The sequence below is a fragment of the Pteropus alecto genome, unplaced genomic scaffold (genome assembly GCF_000325575.1).
Source record: "Pteropus alecto unplaced genomic scaffold, ASM32557v1 scaffold35, whole genome shotgun sequence".
Taxonomy (NCBI): Eukaryota; Metazoa; Chordata; class Mammalia; order Chiroptera; family Pteropodidae; genus Pteropus; species Pteropus alecto.
Window position 1 is genome coordinate 905,449 of NW_006437828.1, and position 14,066 is coordinate 919,514.

The window sequence follows — 14,066 nt, forward strand, 5'->3', positions numbered from 1 at the left end:
CAAATCTCAAATAACACCATTCAGGCTCTTTCTCTGCTTTCAACTCTGCTTCTCCCTTTGTGTTCATTTCATTCTGAAGTCTCTCTGTCCACTTGGGTTAAAATATGACTGACCAAGAGCTCCAGATTCACACTTTCCAACCCAGCACCCACATTTCTGGATATCCATAGATCAGCTCAGTAAACGATTCTGTTTGGCTACTTCACCTTTGCCAGGACCACTGCTAAATCAATCCCTATGCACCATGGAATGGTGTACTCCATTGGATGACTTTTCCTTGTGCTTCTTTAGGTTTTCCTAATCTTTTACAATAAACATGTATTACTCCTGAATTATATTTTTATTAAATGGTATTAAATAAAATGTTATATATTAAATGAGAAAAATGTTCATTATAAAAGCTCATCAATGCTTTGCATTTCTCATCTAGAGGGTCTCATAGAGTTTCATGAATAGTCTGACATCTCTGAGGATGTTAAGAGACTCTACTAAGTGTCCTTACTGCTGTGATCTCCTACTGGGAACTATTAATACAACCGCCTCTGACAAAGGTCATCCCTGAGAGGTGGTGGATCAGCACAAATGTTCTTGAGACTAACACCTAGTATGGACATTCATCTAGAAGGAAATAATTACTTACCTGAACAGGTTAAAATTAGCCTATAGGCAAAGTACATGAAAGATTCTAGAAGACTGCACTTTAAGAACCAGTCACCTGATATTAATAATTCACTGGGAACTCTCTCAATAAACAGTGATATATTATAGCTAAGAAGGCATTAAGGAGATTTTTACAAACCCTACTAACTCACAGGAAGGATTATACATTTGTCTGTATCCGGTGCCTTTAATGAATCAAGAGTAAGATGGTAACAATGTGAGATCTAGTTATTTCAGTCTAAATTATATCTCCAAGTAAAAAATGCTAGATCTTTCCTAAAGTCAGCCAGCATCCCTAAAGCATCTGGTGAATATGAATAATGCATGAACAGAGAAAGACTATTTAGACTTTCAAAACATAAACAGCATTGACTCTTAGACCTTTAATCCCCATTTGCCTCTCCAAAGTAACCCTACATTAAAAGAAGTCAAATCCAATACAATCTCATGTGTTATACTTTTTGTAAATATACTAGTATATACTGTAATATCATGTATATAACTTTATTCATTGTTGGTAGTAGTTTTGCATAATCAAAGCTATAACCTAGGCTTTATTTCATATTGTAGCCTATATGCACATACAAAGATGTTTCTGTATAGACATAAACTAGTAATATCTGATCCTCAGAGGCCAAACATGTCTGCATTATAGTTCATTCATATTCCCCTGGCTAATTCCATAATTACCTTAATTAAGCATAATTAACTATTACTTAAAATAACTTTAATTAAGCTACCATAATTAGCTAAAAGGGCACTGTGATTTTAAGGGTTTCATAACAAATCTTTTGTTCTACGTCTATCTCCATGGATGCAGCAGACTTGCATTACTTTATTTCTAAACTCTCCTCTCTTCAGAGAAAGAAATGGGACTAAATTAATCGCCATCATAAACCCGTTGAATTAAGTTTCTTTTTGTTACCCTAATTATCTAGATGTTAAATTGCAAGTGATTTCTGGAATATTGAGTTTATTGACTTTTATGAACTTACATAAAACTCATTCAGTAAATAAAACTCCAAATGCAGAGAACAATTAGAGTACAACACTGTTTTCTTATACAGGCACTAAGTAATAGTGACTATGAGGTTTTCTCTGATAAACACCTTAGTTAGGTAACTAGAGCAGAGGGAAATGTCATATAAACAAGTATCTTCTCTTTCCAGAGAGACTGAGTGACTAACACATTAAAAAATATTCTGAGTTCACATTCTGGCTCCTCTTTTAACTTGCTGTGTGAAGCTGGACAAGGTCTTTTGACTTTACTTCAATATCTTTTTCTTTAAAATAATTCTACTTTAAAGATATATTCTGAAGATAATGAGATAAAATTTGGCAAGTACTGGTACTCAGTAGACACCAATGAAATGATGGTGCCTTTCCTTCTACCTTCTTCATTCTTCTCTCAGATATCTATTCATCACTCAGAATGGCTTCCAAAATAAGTGGAGCAAAATTAGAGATGACTAAAGAACCTCCAAAAAACAGACACACAGAAAATTATTCTTTGAAAAAGTCAACCATCAACTACCCTATTTTCACCCATACATCACACTTCATCTCTTTTCTGTCTTTTTGATCACACAATTCTTTCTACGTGTAGTGCTTTTTCCACTTTGAGTTATCTCTAGCTAGTACATTCTTTCTCACTGATTAAAATTCATAGAAAGTATCATCTCCTCCCAGAAGCTTCCTTCCCTGATATAATCCTCAACACCCACATCTCTCCTTAAAAAAAAAGGCTATAGTGGATGTCTTTCCACTTAGCTACCATAAAGGAGATATGCACGGGTCCTACACATTGTCTGCAATGTGGTGGCTCTGATATATATACCCATCGTTACCTTGACAAATATAATTATCATTGCTTACTTATGTGTCTGTCTCCCCCACCTGACTGAACTCCTTTAAGGTAGAAGCTAGGTAATTTTCATTGTTGTATCTACATTATCAAAAATAGAGCAAGCACAGATAGAGCACTCAGTAAATATTTGTTGAATGAATAAATGAATGAATAAATGATGATATAGTGGTCAAGAGTACTTAGCTTAGTCACAGATACGTGGGTATCTGTCCCAGTTCCACTACTTGCTGTATGACCTTGGACAACTAACCTTTCTGAGTCTCAATTTCTTCTTCAAAAATAGGAACGATGCCACCTACCTTGCAAGACTGTTGGCAAGATTACAGGTGATAACGCATACAAAGTATGTAGTGTTTAGAACATTCAATAAATGATATGGTGGGGTGGATGTGTGTGCATAATGTGTGTATATATGTTTAAGTGTAATTTCATGTTCTAGCAATAAAGGCTAAAGTTATTTTCGGCATTGATTCTCTTTCTTGTTATATTACGGAACTGATTGCCTTTTCCTAGGAGATTTGGTACAGGTATGTGATTCCTGAAACTTTATCCTTTGGAATGAGACAGAATTTCTTATTTAAGAAGGCTAATATATTGTCTTATGTCATGGACAGCAGCGAATGTAGAAGAGCAAGAAAAACCTGGGCTTTGAAATCAGATGAAATAGATTTCAATGCTGAGTCTACCACTTTCTAGCTGAGAATCTTGATAAATCACTGAACTTTTCTGAACCTCAGTTTTATCCATTAAATAATACTTAATTTCTGTGGATTAAGTGAGAGGCTGCACAACAGAGCACCGCTAAGGTGTGTGCACTGGCAGGCAATGAGTAAGTGTGATGCCCCGTCCTACCTCCTCTTTGAACTTGACTCTGAGCTCCATGGTAAGCGCACTGTGCTCACGCTCCATGGACACAGCCTGCCTGAGAAGGCTGCTGGAGGGAGGAGGGGATGACAGTGGCCTAGGACTCAGGCTGAGGCCCTAAAACACTGATTCCATAAAACCCAAGCCAACCTTTTTCATCATTTTTGTTCCATCTTGTATTACTTATTATTGTTCCTGTATTAGGTAGCAGAAGAAGGGTGGAATGGGACTCAAAGAATTAATATATGGAAACAGAAAGTGCAGGAAAGTCTGTGATTTATTTCCCATAATCTCATGATTTCCTCTCATGCAGTGACCCAAAGCACATAATAGCCTTCAGATCAGTACACCAACCACTTTAGGGTATATACACAATGATTTCAATATATACAATGATTTCTCCATGTTTCTTAATTCCTTGACTTCTCAGTTTCAAAACAGCTTAGCTTCAAAGCCCTTTGAAACATTCTCCACTTCAGGTTTTAACAAGTGAACTTTAATCCTCAGCTTATAACTTAGAGGAGAGTACAGTCCCTTGTTTGTTCACCATAATTCCCTCTGCTTCTTTTTACAGTGACCAGGTAAAAAAAAAAAAATGTCCTAGAAAAACTTGTTTGTTAAAGGCCCTCTCACCCTGAAGATCTTTGCCCAACAACTACCGGCTGCCTTGCTTGATGCTGGCTAACGCAACCTGGGGACGTGACAACCAAATGCATGTTGCCTGTCTCTTCCCCAGTCTCCACCCCATCTGCAACGAACTCGGCTGGACAATTGCAACTTACTCCTCATATATTCTTCAAAAACAATAATTTTTGGCACCTCAAGGCTCTTTGTGTCTGTTTGTTTTTTAAAAAGTCACTGGAGACGGATAAACAAAGACTGCTGAGTCAAGAATATCTTACGGAGAACTGTAGCAGTGTTACATGTTGGGGACCTTCTCCCATTCAATAATAATATACCTGTTGGTGACTTTTACTTTCTTTTAATAAAACTTTCCTCTTATAACAAAGCTTCCCCCTTTTTGCCAACAGGTATTTTTGATACAAGAATTGTGTAAGTCAAAATCTTTGCCTTATTATTTCACACATATTTTTCACTATCCAGCTGTTTGCACAGCTCCTCAGAAAATAATCCATAAAAAAGTACATCGGTAGTAAAAAAATGTAAATGCAATAAATATACCCACCACATTTCCAACTTGTAAATGAACCAAGCTCTTTTGCTATGATTTAATGATATTCTTTTCAGAAGTCTATAACCAAAAGAAATTTCTATAATCTAGTCCCCCAAAAATAAAAGACTGATTATAGATCATTGCTTATTAATATAAAAGATTATATTATAGAACTTACTATTTTGAGAAGACAGCACATTTTTATGTTCTCATATAAATCGAAAGGACTCAATATACACAAATGGGCATATTATAATTAATTCCAGTATATCAACAATTCTTCTAAGAGAGTCCTATAGCGAATGTCAGGTCAATAGTATAAGTAGCTCAATAGTTATTTATACAACATACTTACTCCTTTTGCCTCTTTACTTACAATATCTGAAACTTAAAGAACGTCCGACAAATTTTCTCAAAATTTATCAAAAAAGAACTACTTATTTGATTTACTAATATCCCATTAACTATTTTCTACATAATACTAGAACCTGTCTTTTATCTCAAATGTACTATTGAGAAATAAAGTCACAAGCTTTTATATGAACATTTAAAAAATTACATTCACTCTAAGCTAGATATAACTGGTCTCACTAAAAAAAGTGATTTGTCTAAAATGTGTATTAGCTTCACTTCAGTACTTACTTCTTAGTATTTTAATACTATATTATTTGACAAGTTTCTTATTGTAGAGAAATAAGAACTTGGAAAAGAACGTCAAATTAGTAGCAGGAAGTTGAGGTGTCGATTCAAATAACCTACCTATGGGCTTCCTTTTTCTTTTCTTCTCCCACAAAGGTGGCACCAGTTAGCCCTTCTTGGCAAACAAAAATAGATGGCAGACTTCTGAATGGGCTTCTCCACTTTCAGAAGTTCTTTTTCAACTATATATAAAACTAAAGAACTAATAGAAAACCACTTCCTCCCAACACAGTAGGGGCTAGATTTAGGTATTGTCAATATTTTGTCCAAACCCACTTCACAAAAATGAACAAGCTGGAGAAATGGAGCACACCTGGGGAATCCTGGGTCATAGATTCATGTGTGATTTTTTGTCATGACTATTGTTATCAGCACAAAATATACAGAATACTAGCACCACCAAGGAGCACAAAGAAAAGGCTGAATTTTGGCTTCATTTTGTAAGATTTTTCTCCATTATTTCCCTTGACCTATCGCCAGCTTGTTTCTGCTGCTATTAAAATAGAGGGAAAAAAACACTCATGCCCCATATGAATGTAGGAGTACCTTTCTTTCCTTTCTGTGTCTCCTGAATACCTACTTCAGAAAAATCACAGGGTGCTTATTCTTACAGGTATTTTCCCACAAAACCAGCCTCTACTGAGATCCCTAGTAAAAGGAGAGCATCATTACCAGAACTACATTTAAATGCATTTTAGGAGTTCATCAAAAATAAATTAGCAAGACCACCATTACCTTTCAGAATTGCTAACACAATTCTATGAAAGAATGAGCCTTAGGCTTTCAAATTTCTGACCATGAAATCTGACCCATGTCATTTAGATTAGAAAATATCTGCTTACCCAGTAAAAGATCACATCTCTGGAAGTAGAAGCAAACATTCCCTATGTGTAGACCTTTATTTTCTTCAGAGTGAAAAAGAAAACTCCCGTGACTATCTAAAGGACATTACTTTACCTTTCTGATATTATCAATTACCTTCCAGATAAAAGAAAAACAAAAATTTTTGGCATTTCAAAACTAAATAAATAACATTTAACTTTCTGGGATTTTTTTTTTTAACTTGCTGAAGAGCTTATAATTATTAACATATTGTATGACATATAAATATAATAATTCACACCTATCCCATAGTCTATTACTAATGGAAATTTAGCACATCAAGGATTTATAAAAATTTTGGATCAACTCATTCTATGCCTTTTGTGGTTTCAAAAACGGATCTTTGGCCAGGACTTTAGCTTTGTTTGTAGAGAAAATAAATTTTAATTCCTAATGGGTAAGAAGTGTGCCTTGAGTTGTGTCACGCTCTACTGTGAGCCATGTCCCCGTGAGCCTGTCATAAATTGGATTCTGATAACAGCCTTCATTCCCTACAGTTGAATCCTTTTATCTTGCATCCTTGAAATCTCATTTAGGATAGAAAAGTTATAATTTCTCTCCTTTTAAAAGTAATTCATAACTCTAATTTATTTAAAATGTAGGCCAAACATTCAGATGATGCACCAGGGTTATAAGATCCAGCCTTTTGCTCTCAAGAGGATGTTTAATGCAGCTTCATAATGCTATGAATTAATTCTAGTACACTGTCAAGAAACAACAAATAATTAAGTACCTATTGAAGCAAAACAAATACTCCAACATCAATACAGCACATAAAACACCACAACTTGTCAGGTAATTTAGCATGCTGGAAATCTTTCAATATTCTTTCAACTGACAGTAGCAGCCCCAATTCTCAAGGTAATTTGGAAATTTTATCATGTATTGAAATGCAATTCCTTTTAAATGTTGAACTCTGCACATTTTAATAGTTATTTCATGGCCTCTTACATACCCGCATTTATTCTGCTGTCAGGACCAAGCTAGCACCAGGAGAAAGGACCAAAGAAATCCAGGTACAGTATTCCCTTCCCCTTTAGAAGGGACCTAACTAAAACCACTTAACATTCATAAAGAACTGAAATTATAAGAGCAAATAACAGTGGGATTTTACTGACTTACAGGACACCTGTGACTACAGATGTTATGATTTCCCTCAATAACTAAAAACAAAGTAATAATTAATGAGTAGAAGCAGTAGAGGCTGGAGACAGCCCGAAACTTTTTGGCCTTTCTTCTTTACTGAGTTATTCTCAATGTCTAGTACAGTGTTTACATATAGTGGGCATTTCTTGAATGAATAAATAAGTATGTTTGAATCCTACATTGACCCCAACTCTGAAACAAGTTCACGGTAAGTTTTCTTATCTTGGAATTGAAATGGATTAAGCATACATACCTTCCTGCCATGATGTATCTTCAGCAACTTAAGACACAAAATACTCTCTCCCTTTCTGCAACCTTCCTCCTGCCTTTGAGTCATTTATTAGGTTTGACCTATATGCTTGAAGAGATTTACATGATTTTCCTAGAGAAACCCTAGCTACTGTAACAAATAAAACCAAAAATTTCACAGACCCAACGTAATTACAATTTCTTTCTTGCTCACCTAATAATACTGAGCAGAACACAAGGAGTAGCCAGCCCTTCTACGAGGCAACAGAAACTGAGAATTACATAAATTCTGCATCTTTACCACGGAGCTTATAAACTCTTTTGGGGGCTTACCACCTTCCCAACTATCTAGAGGGAAAGAAGAGCACAGAGAAAAGTATGACAGGAGTTTTTTATGAGTCAGACTTGAAAGTGGTATGCGTCACATCCAATCACTTTTCATTTGCTAAAACCCAATCAATGGCTGCATCTAATGACAAGAGGGTCCTGGAAAATGTAGTCTCCAGCTCAACAGCCACTTACAGCTCTACAACACGTAAGGTGAGGGGCCATTCCAAGAGGGCTGAGCAGATCTAATGAAACCTTTCGAACTCTTTCCAGTGGTCAGTAATCCAAATTCCTTTGGATTAGTTTGAAAGCATTATTGCCGAAACTACTCCAAAAAGACTGAGTAGAGCACTAGGTCATGATCTTCCAAGAGAAAGTTATAACTAATTCAGTCTACATTTAATGAAAATCATTTGCCACAGGGGGGATAAGAAAGAGAGAGAGAGAGAGAGAGAGAGAGAGAGAGAGAGAGAGAGATACTATGCAGTTGCCTCTGCTATTGAAAAACTTAAAGAACAAAGTAATTTCCAAGACTGGCAATTGAGCGTAAACTAATTTCTCATGATAAATGGTAAAAATAACTAAGATTTAAAATTTCCTAGAGACAGATTAAAAGTTATAATCACTGAACCTTCTTTATATGTCATGCGACAGCCATTTCAGACAGAAAGGACACAGGAAACCTCTCACTTCTCCATTCAATGCACATCGCTGTCTCTGCAATGTTTCCTACCCGCTCATCTGGATCATATGCATGTCCTTGCAAAGCACTTCTCTCTCTGAAATTCACAACAAGAAATCTACATATGAACTCTAACTTGATGTGAATTTAATTTAACAGTGATTTGGTTAAGCACAATTAAGGGAACCAAGATTGGAAAAAGAAAAATTGTGTTAACAGAGCTGACAATAGGTTGCACCTAGCGACTTGGTCCAATTTAACTTTTGATCAATAGTGTGCGTGGGAGTAAAGAGAAAATAGACTGAGCATATCAATTAAAAATTGGTCTGAAATAACAGGAGCCACTTCAGATGAAACCTGACTACATTTGAAAAATGTGATTTTCTGAAGGCCAATACAGTTCCTGGCTACCACGTACAGACTCTACTATCGCATCAGGTTCAGAAAACTGGAGACACCATGCTGGTCTATACAACATGTAACGTTTTCCAGTTTGTATTTTGTGATCTGAAAGAGAAATATGCTGGTATTCCATTTGGATGCACTATGCAGTGAATAACAAGTACGCTCAGGGAGATAACCACAAGCTGTGGATTTATTTTCACTTGTGAAGCTGCTCCAATATGTGCTGCAACTAAGTTTCCTGGGTAATCACTTGGGGACTCTCTAACCAGACGCTCAGCCACCTCGTCTGCCCTTTTCAATATAACACATTATGGTAACAACAGAAACTGATCGCCTTAAGATAGCAGCAACAGAAACTCGAAACCTGTTTCTCTTTTCTATATTTACAATTTTGTTCTCTGGGTTAGCATGGCGTGATACCTTACTTATTCTTGTTAACCTCTCAGGGGGGAAAAAAAAAGCATCTTATACCTTCCTCTGGTCTTTCATTTCATATATAAATACCACGCCCAGCCAGCCCTGAGTAGCAGGAAGAGAATAAGCAAGAATATATTCTTGTTCTAAATTGTTCAATGCTATTTTGATTGGAAAGAGTTTAATTCTCTAATGTGAAGTATTACTATATATACTACATAAACTAATTATTTAAACCAACAATCTTACTGAGATAATTCAGTATCCTTATTACCCTGAAAAACCTGCACAATAGATATATGATACTTCACACCTAAACTCTAATTACACTCATTACAATGCAGGAAGGAAATAGCCTTTGTTGTGTAGATACCTAATAAAACTGAGCATCAGAGCATTCCAAATGAATACATTAAGCATCGGTTAAGCAGTGAGTCTCTCTGTTACAGGGACCAAGAGAAACAACCCTCCTCAGATATTTCCTTTGGCCATAATTCTCCAACCTGGTCCCAAACATTTAATGACCTAACTTAAAATTTTAACTGGGGGAGAAAGCAAAATGAATTGATGTCTATATTTATAGACCCAACTAATTTTGTTGATTATCTTTTACAAGACTAATTAAATGAAGTCACTGTTTTATACTATGAGGCATCATAACTATCTATATAAAGATCAGCTTGGGTGGAATTGGGGAAAAGCACAAGGTCATCAGTAGTTCTTTCTAAGCTGGCTCTGAGAAAGCTATAAAGCGTTTAAAGATGTGTATACACCCTGAATCTGGTAGGATGCTATCTAGAAAGAGAAGAAATGAATATAGATATGAAATAAAATGAAAGAAAAGTAAAGGATGACATATGTTAACATGGTTGATGGTGATCTTATGATAAAAAAAAAAACCTTATTTTCAAGTGACCATATTATCAGTCATGCTGTAATAATGCATCAAAGAAACACTAGTTACACTAGTCATAAAAGTAAGTGGTGAACTCAAGGAAAAGATCAGTGATGCCTAGAAGCAAAGAAGCAAAATTGAGGGGACGATTTCTTTTCCTATTCTCATTCCATCAGAAAAATATTCCAAGGAGATGCTAGCCACATAGTTTTTGAATCTTCCTAAATCTTCATATAAAGTAACTAGATGGCAAAAAAAAAAAAAAAAAACCTTCATGGGCAGCATTTATAACAAGTGCTATAAGCAACGGAGGCATCTTCACAAACCCTCAACTGCAAAATAAATGGGGACAAACCAATAGCACATGTGACGGGCCAGAGCATGAGAAAATCTGATAGCCAACGTGTGCCCACAGGGAACCACAACAAGTGACTCTGAATACGGCACTCAAAGCTGGAAGGGGTGCCATGAACCCCAACAGTGGGAGGGAACACGGAAACTGCAAGCAGAACCAAAGGAGCTGGAGCAGTCCAGACCCCACTAACCAGACCAGACAGTTTCCTTCTGAAACAGATCCCGAGCTGAAAAAAAAAGGTGGGGACTGAACCAAAATTTGACAGAACTAGGGAAACAGGTGAAAGACAGTGAATGTCCAGATGAAAGTAAAGGAAGGAAACAGATGCAGGAACCTCAGAAAGCAAACAGCGAATATTTGAACACGACTCAAAAACAGTGAAAGGGGAGCTGTGAAGTTAGAAAAGTATTATTATCAATAAAACTGTGGTTTTGAGATGCCTTTCCCTATTAAAAGGAACCAGGGCTTCTTGGATAAACAGTTGATTCCATACCTGGGGCAGGAGATGTCCAACATGAGCCTGATATACCTCGTCAAAAAAGAAGCGAAGCCCACTAGAAACATGTCAAAAGGACTCGGTAGCCAACTTAATAAGGTTTCTACTGGCCAATGGGCAATTTACCTTCAATTAGGAAAATAATTTCCATGGATTAAAATCAGTATTTATTAATACATTTATAATACTGAATTTATAATAGTTATTTAAAATTAAATAATCACCTTCAAAGAACAGTAAATAAAGAGAAAAAAAATCAAGCATTTACTCTGCCTTTCCTATATGACTATATCACTGGGTAACCAAATAAGGATGAGGAGAAGTGTCTGCTTAGAAAAATATTCCAGAAAATAATTTTTTAAATGATGGCATATCATCATTTGCAACCACCCTCCACTCAATGAATTAGTGGATTTATTTTATTGAATAGCGATGTCTACTAACAAAAACAGAGACAACCAGACATGTGTCCCTTCTCTTGCCAAAATGTCAAACATGAGGCTGATCAACGCTCTGGATCCTGTTGCCAATTTTCAGGAAACAGAGAGAAAACATGTTCACTTATCCAAGAACACACAGTTAGCAGAATCCAGATGATAAGAAACTTGACAGTTCAGAATGTCTAACTCCTTCAACCAGAAATTTGTAAGGAAAAGAAAGGGATAAGGAAGAGGTGGGGAGAAGACCTGCAGGTTAAAAGAGAATCTAAAGACATCATTTTTTTTCATGGAAAAAAACTAAGAGACAGTGTGTAAGGATACACTCTTGGGCGGTAAAACTGCAGAAAAAAATAAAAGCCAGCATAATGGTTACTCTGACGGCAGGAAGCGTTTGAAGCTAGAATGGGCCTCACCGAGGGGTTTCTGGGGTGGCTGGCAAAGTCCTATCTCTTGACCTGAGTGGTAGTTACAAATGTTTTTGCCTTAAAGTAATGCACTAGCTGAAAATGATATTAAGAAAAAGAATTGGGGGATGAAAGGAAAGAAAAGCAACAAGAAGCCCATGCAGTCGGAAGATGACGGGAGCTGTACATAGTTTTGTCCTGTCTACTCAGTCAGAAAGAGACTGAATTAAGACTCTCTCCCACCCGCTTTCCATTTCCGGCGACAGGACACGGAAGCAGAGGCCAGCAGCAGCCCTTTAGTCGAAAGTGCCCCATTTCCCCCAAATCTGTGTGTTCAGAGTCTTGTCACAGCATTTTTGCAGAACTAGGTTACAGCACTCACTATAGACCCCATGATCAAGGAACAGAAAAACTACCCTAGGAAAATGATACTTTATATTGACATAAAGAAAAGAATTAGCCTCAACACTTCATCATCGCATGTGAAAAACAAGAATTTGGAACTGAAATGTTTCAGATGAATTTATTTTATTGTTTTTTTTTTTCTTTCTATATTCCTAACTTCTATAACAATAAAATAACTTTGGCATGGCAATATATTGTAATGTATTCTATAACAACATATGAAAGTATAATTTGATGAAATGACAATTTCGAAGCCTGAAGCAACTACAAATGCTTAACGTAAGACAGAGGAAGACGGGAGAGGAAGGCGGCAATTTCTTCAGTTGAAGCAAAAATCCAAAAGATCACACCGTGGTTGTTGCTCTTCTGCTGCTCCCCACAGCGTGACCTGGACACTAAGCCCCTGACTGTGGGAAGCAGCAGTGGCACAGTCGGCGGCCCAAACTGTCTGCCTGCCATGGTCTGATGGGGTCCCACAGAGGGCTTCTCTATCATGCCTTCTACTGAGGGAATCTGTTCATCGGCTGGGGAGAGGGAAGAAAAGAGCATCTACCACGTACTGCTTGGACCATGGAGCACATACAGAGAACCTTAGCAAATGTTCAGCTGGTTATTTATCAGAGATTCACGCAATACAGAGGCTACAAGGGGTGCAGAGATCCAGCAAGTTTCCCGCAAAGGAGCCACAGTACCACTGGCAGCATGGGGCTGCATTCCTGGGCCCCTGGAGGACAGCATGCACGCTCTCCCTGAACCAGAAGGGACTCTCCTCCAGATCCATCCATGAACTTTCTCCTGCCCCTCTCTGCCATTCACTCCTTTTAACTCTTCACCCCAACACCCCAATCTTAGGCCCCTTGTTCTCTTCTAGTTGGACTCTGGAGGGGGATTTCAGTCAGCCCCTTCTCCCTCTGGTTCTCTCACTGCTTAGGCAGCAATGACGCTTTGGATTCTCCCTGGTGGTCATGAACAATATCCCAAAAACCACCCAGCCGTCCTGTAGTAGGAAGGATAACCTCCTGCAGGCAAAGCTCCTCAACCTTATTTTGCTCAAGACAACGTTTCCTTTTCCAGCTTTGAGTGACATACAAAAAACCTCCATCTAGGGCTTTAGCCTTAAAGTCCAGGACAGGAGGTGGGGTCGCCACTGAGTGACCACGTGTATGTGATTTAAGGAAAGTTTCAAACTTACATATGTTTACATATACAGGCCCACCACATCTTCTGTTTAAGTCAGTTGCTTGAAAAATCAGAATAGAAATCCTCAGGAAAACAATATAAAGAGGGTGGATTATAAAGGGGAAAGAACATCTGCTTCAAGGAAAGGCAGGGTCAGGTTTCCACAAGCGGGGCTTCAGGGGGCCTACATGAGTCTCCAAGGAGCGTATAAATAGTTGTTGAATGACTGAAAGATTAAAAATATAGTAGGGCTGATGTTACACACAATTCAAATGTAATCTGATTCTTTTCAAAAGCAAAGAATCGCATCTTGCTTTTGAGCCCACTAAACAGAAACGACTGTCTTTGATTTGTCAATGAACATAACTCTGTCTCTCCCAATTTTAGCCAATGTTTTTCAAGTATTCTCTCAGTTGCTTCAGGATTTCGTCTTGGTAAACTATATCTCCCTCATTCTGATGACCTCCTCCCCAGGGACTTTCTAAGTTCCTGCAGAGGTGTTCTGGTCTAGCTTGTCCAACTG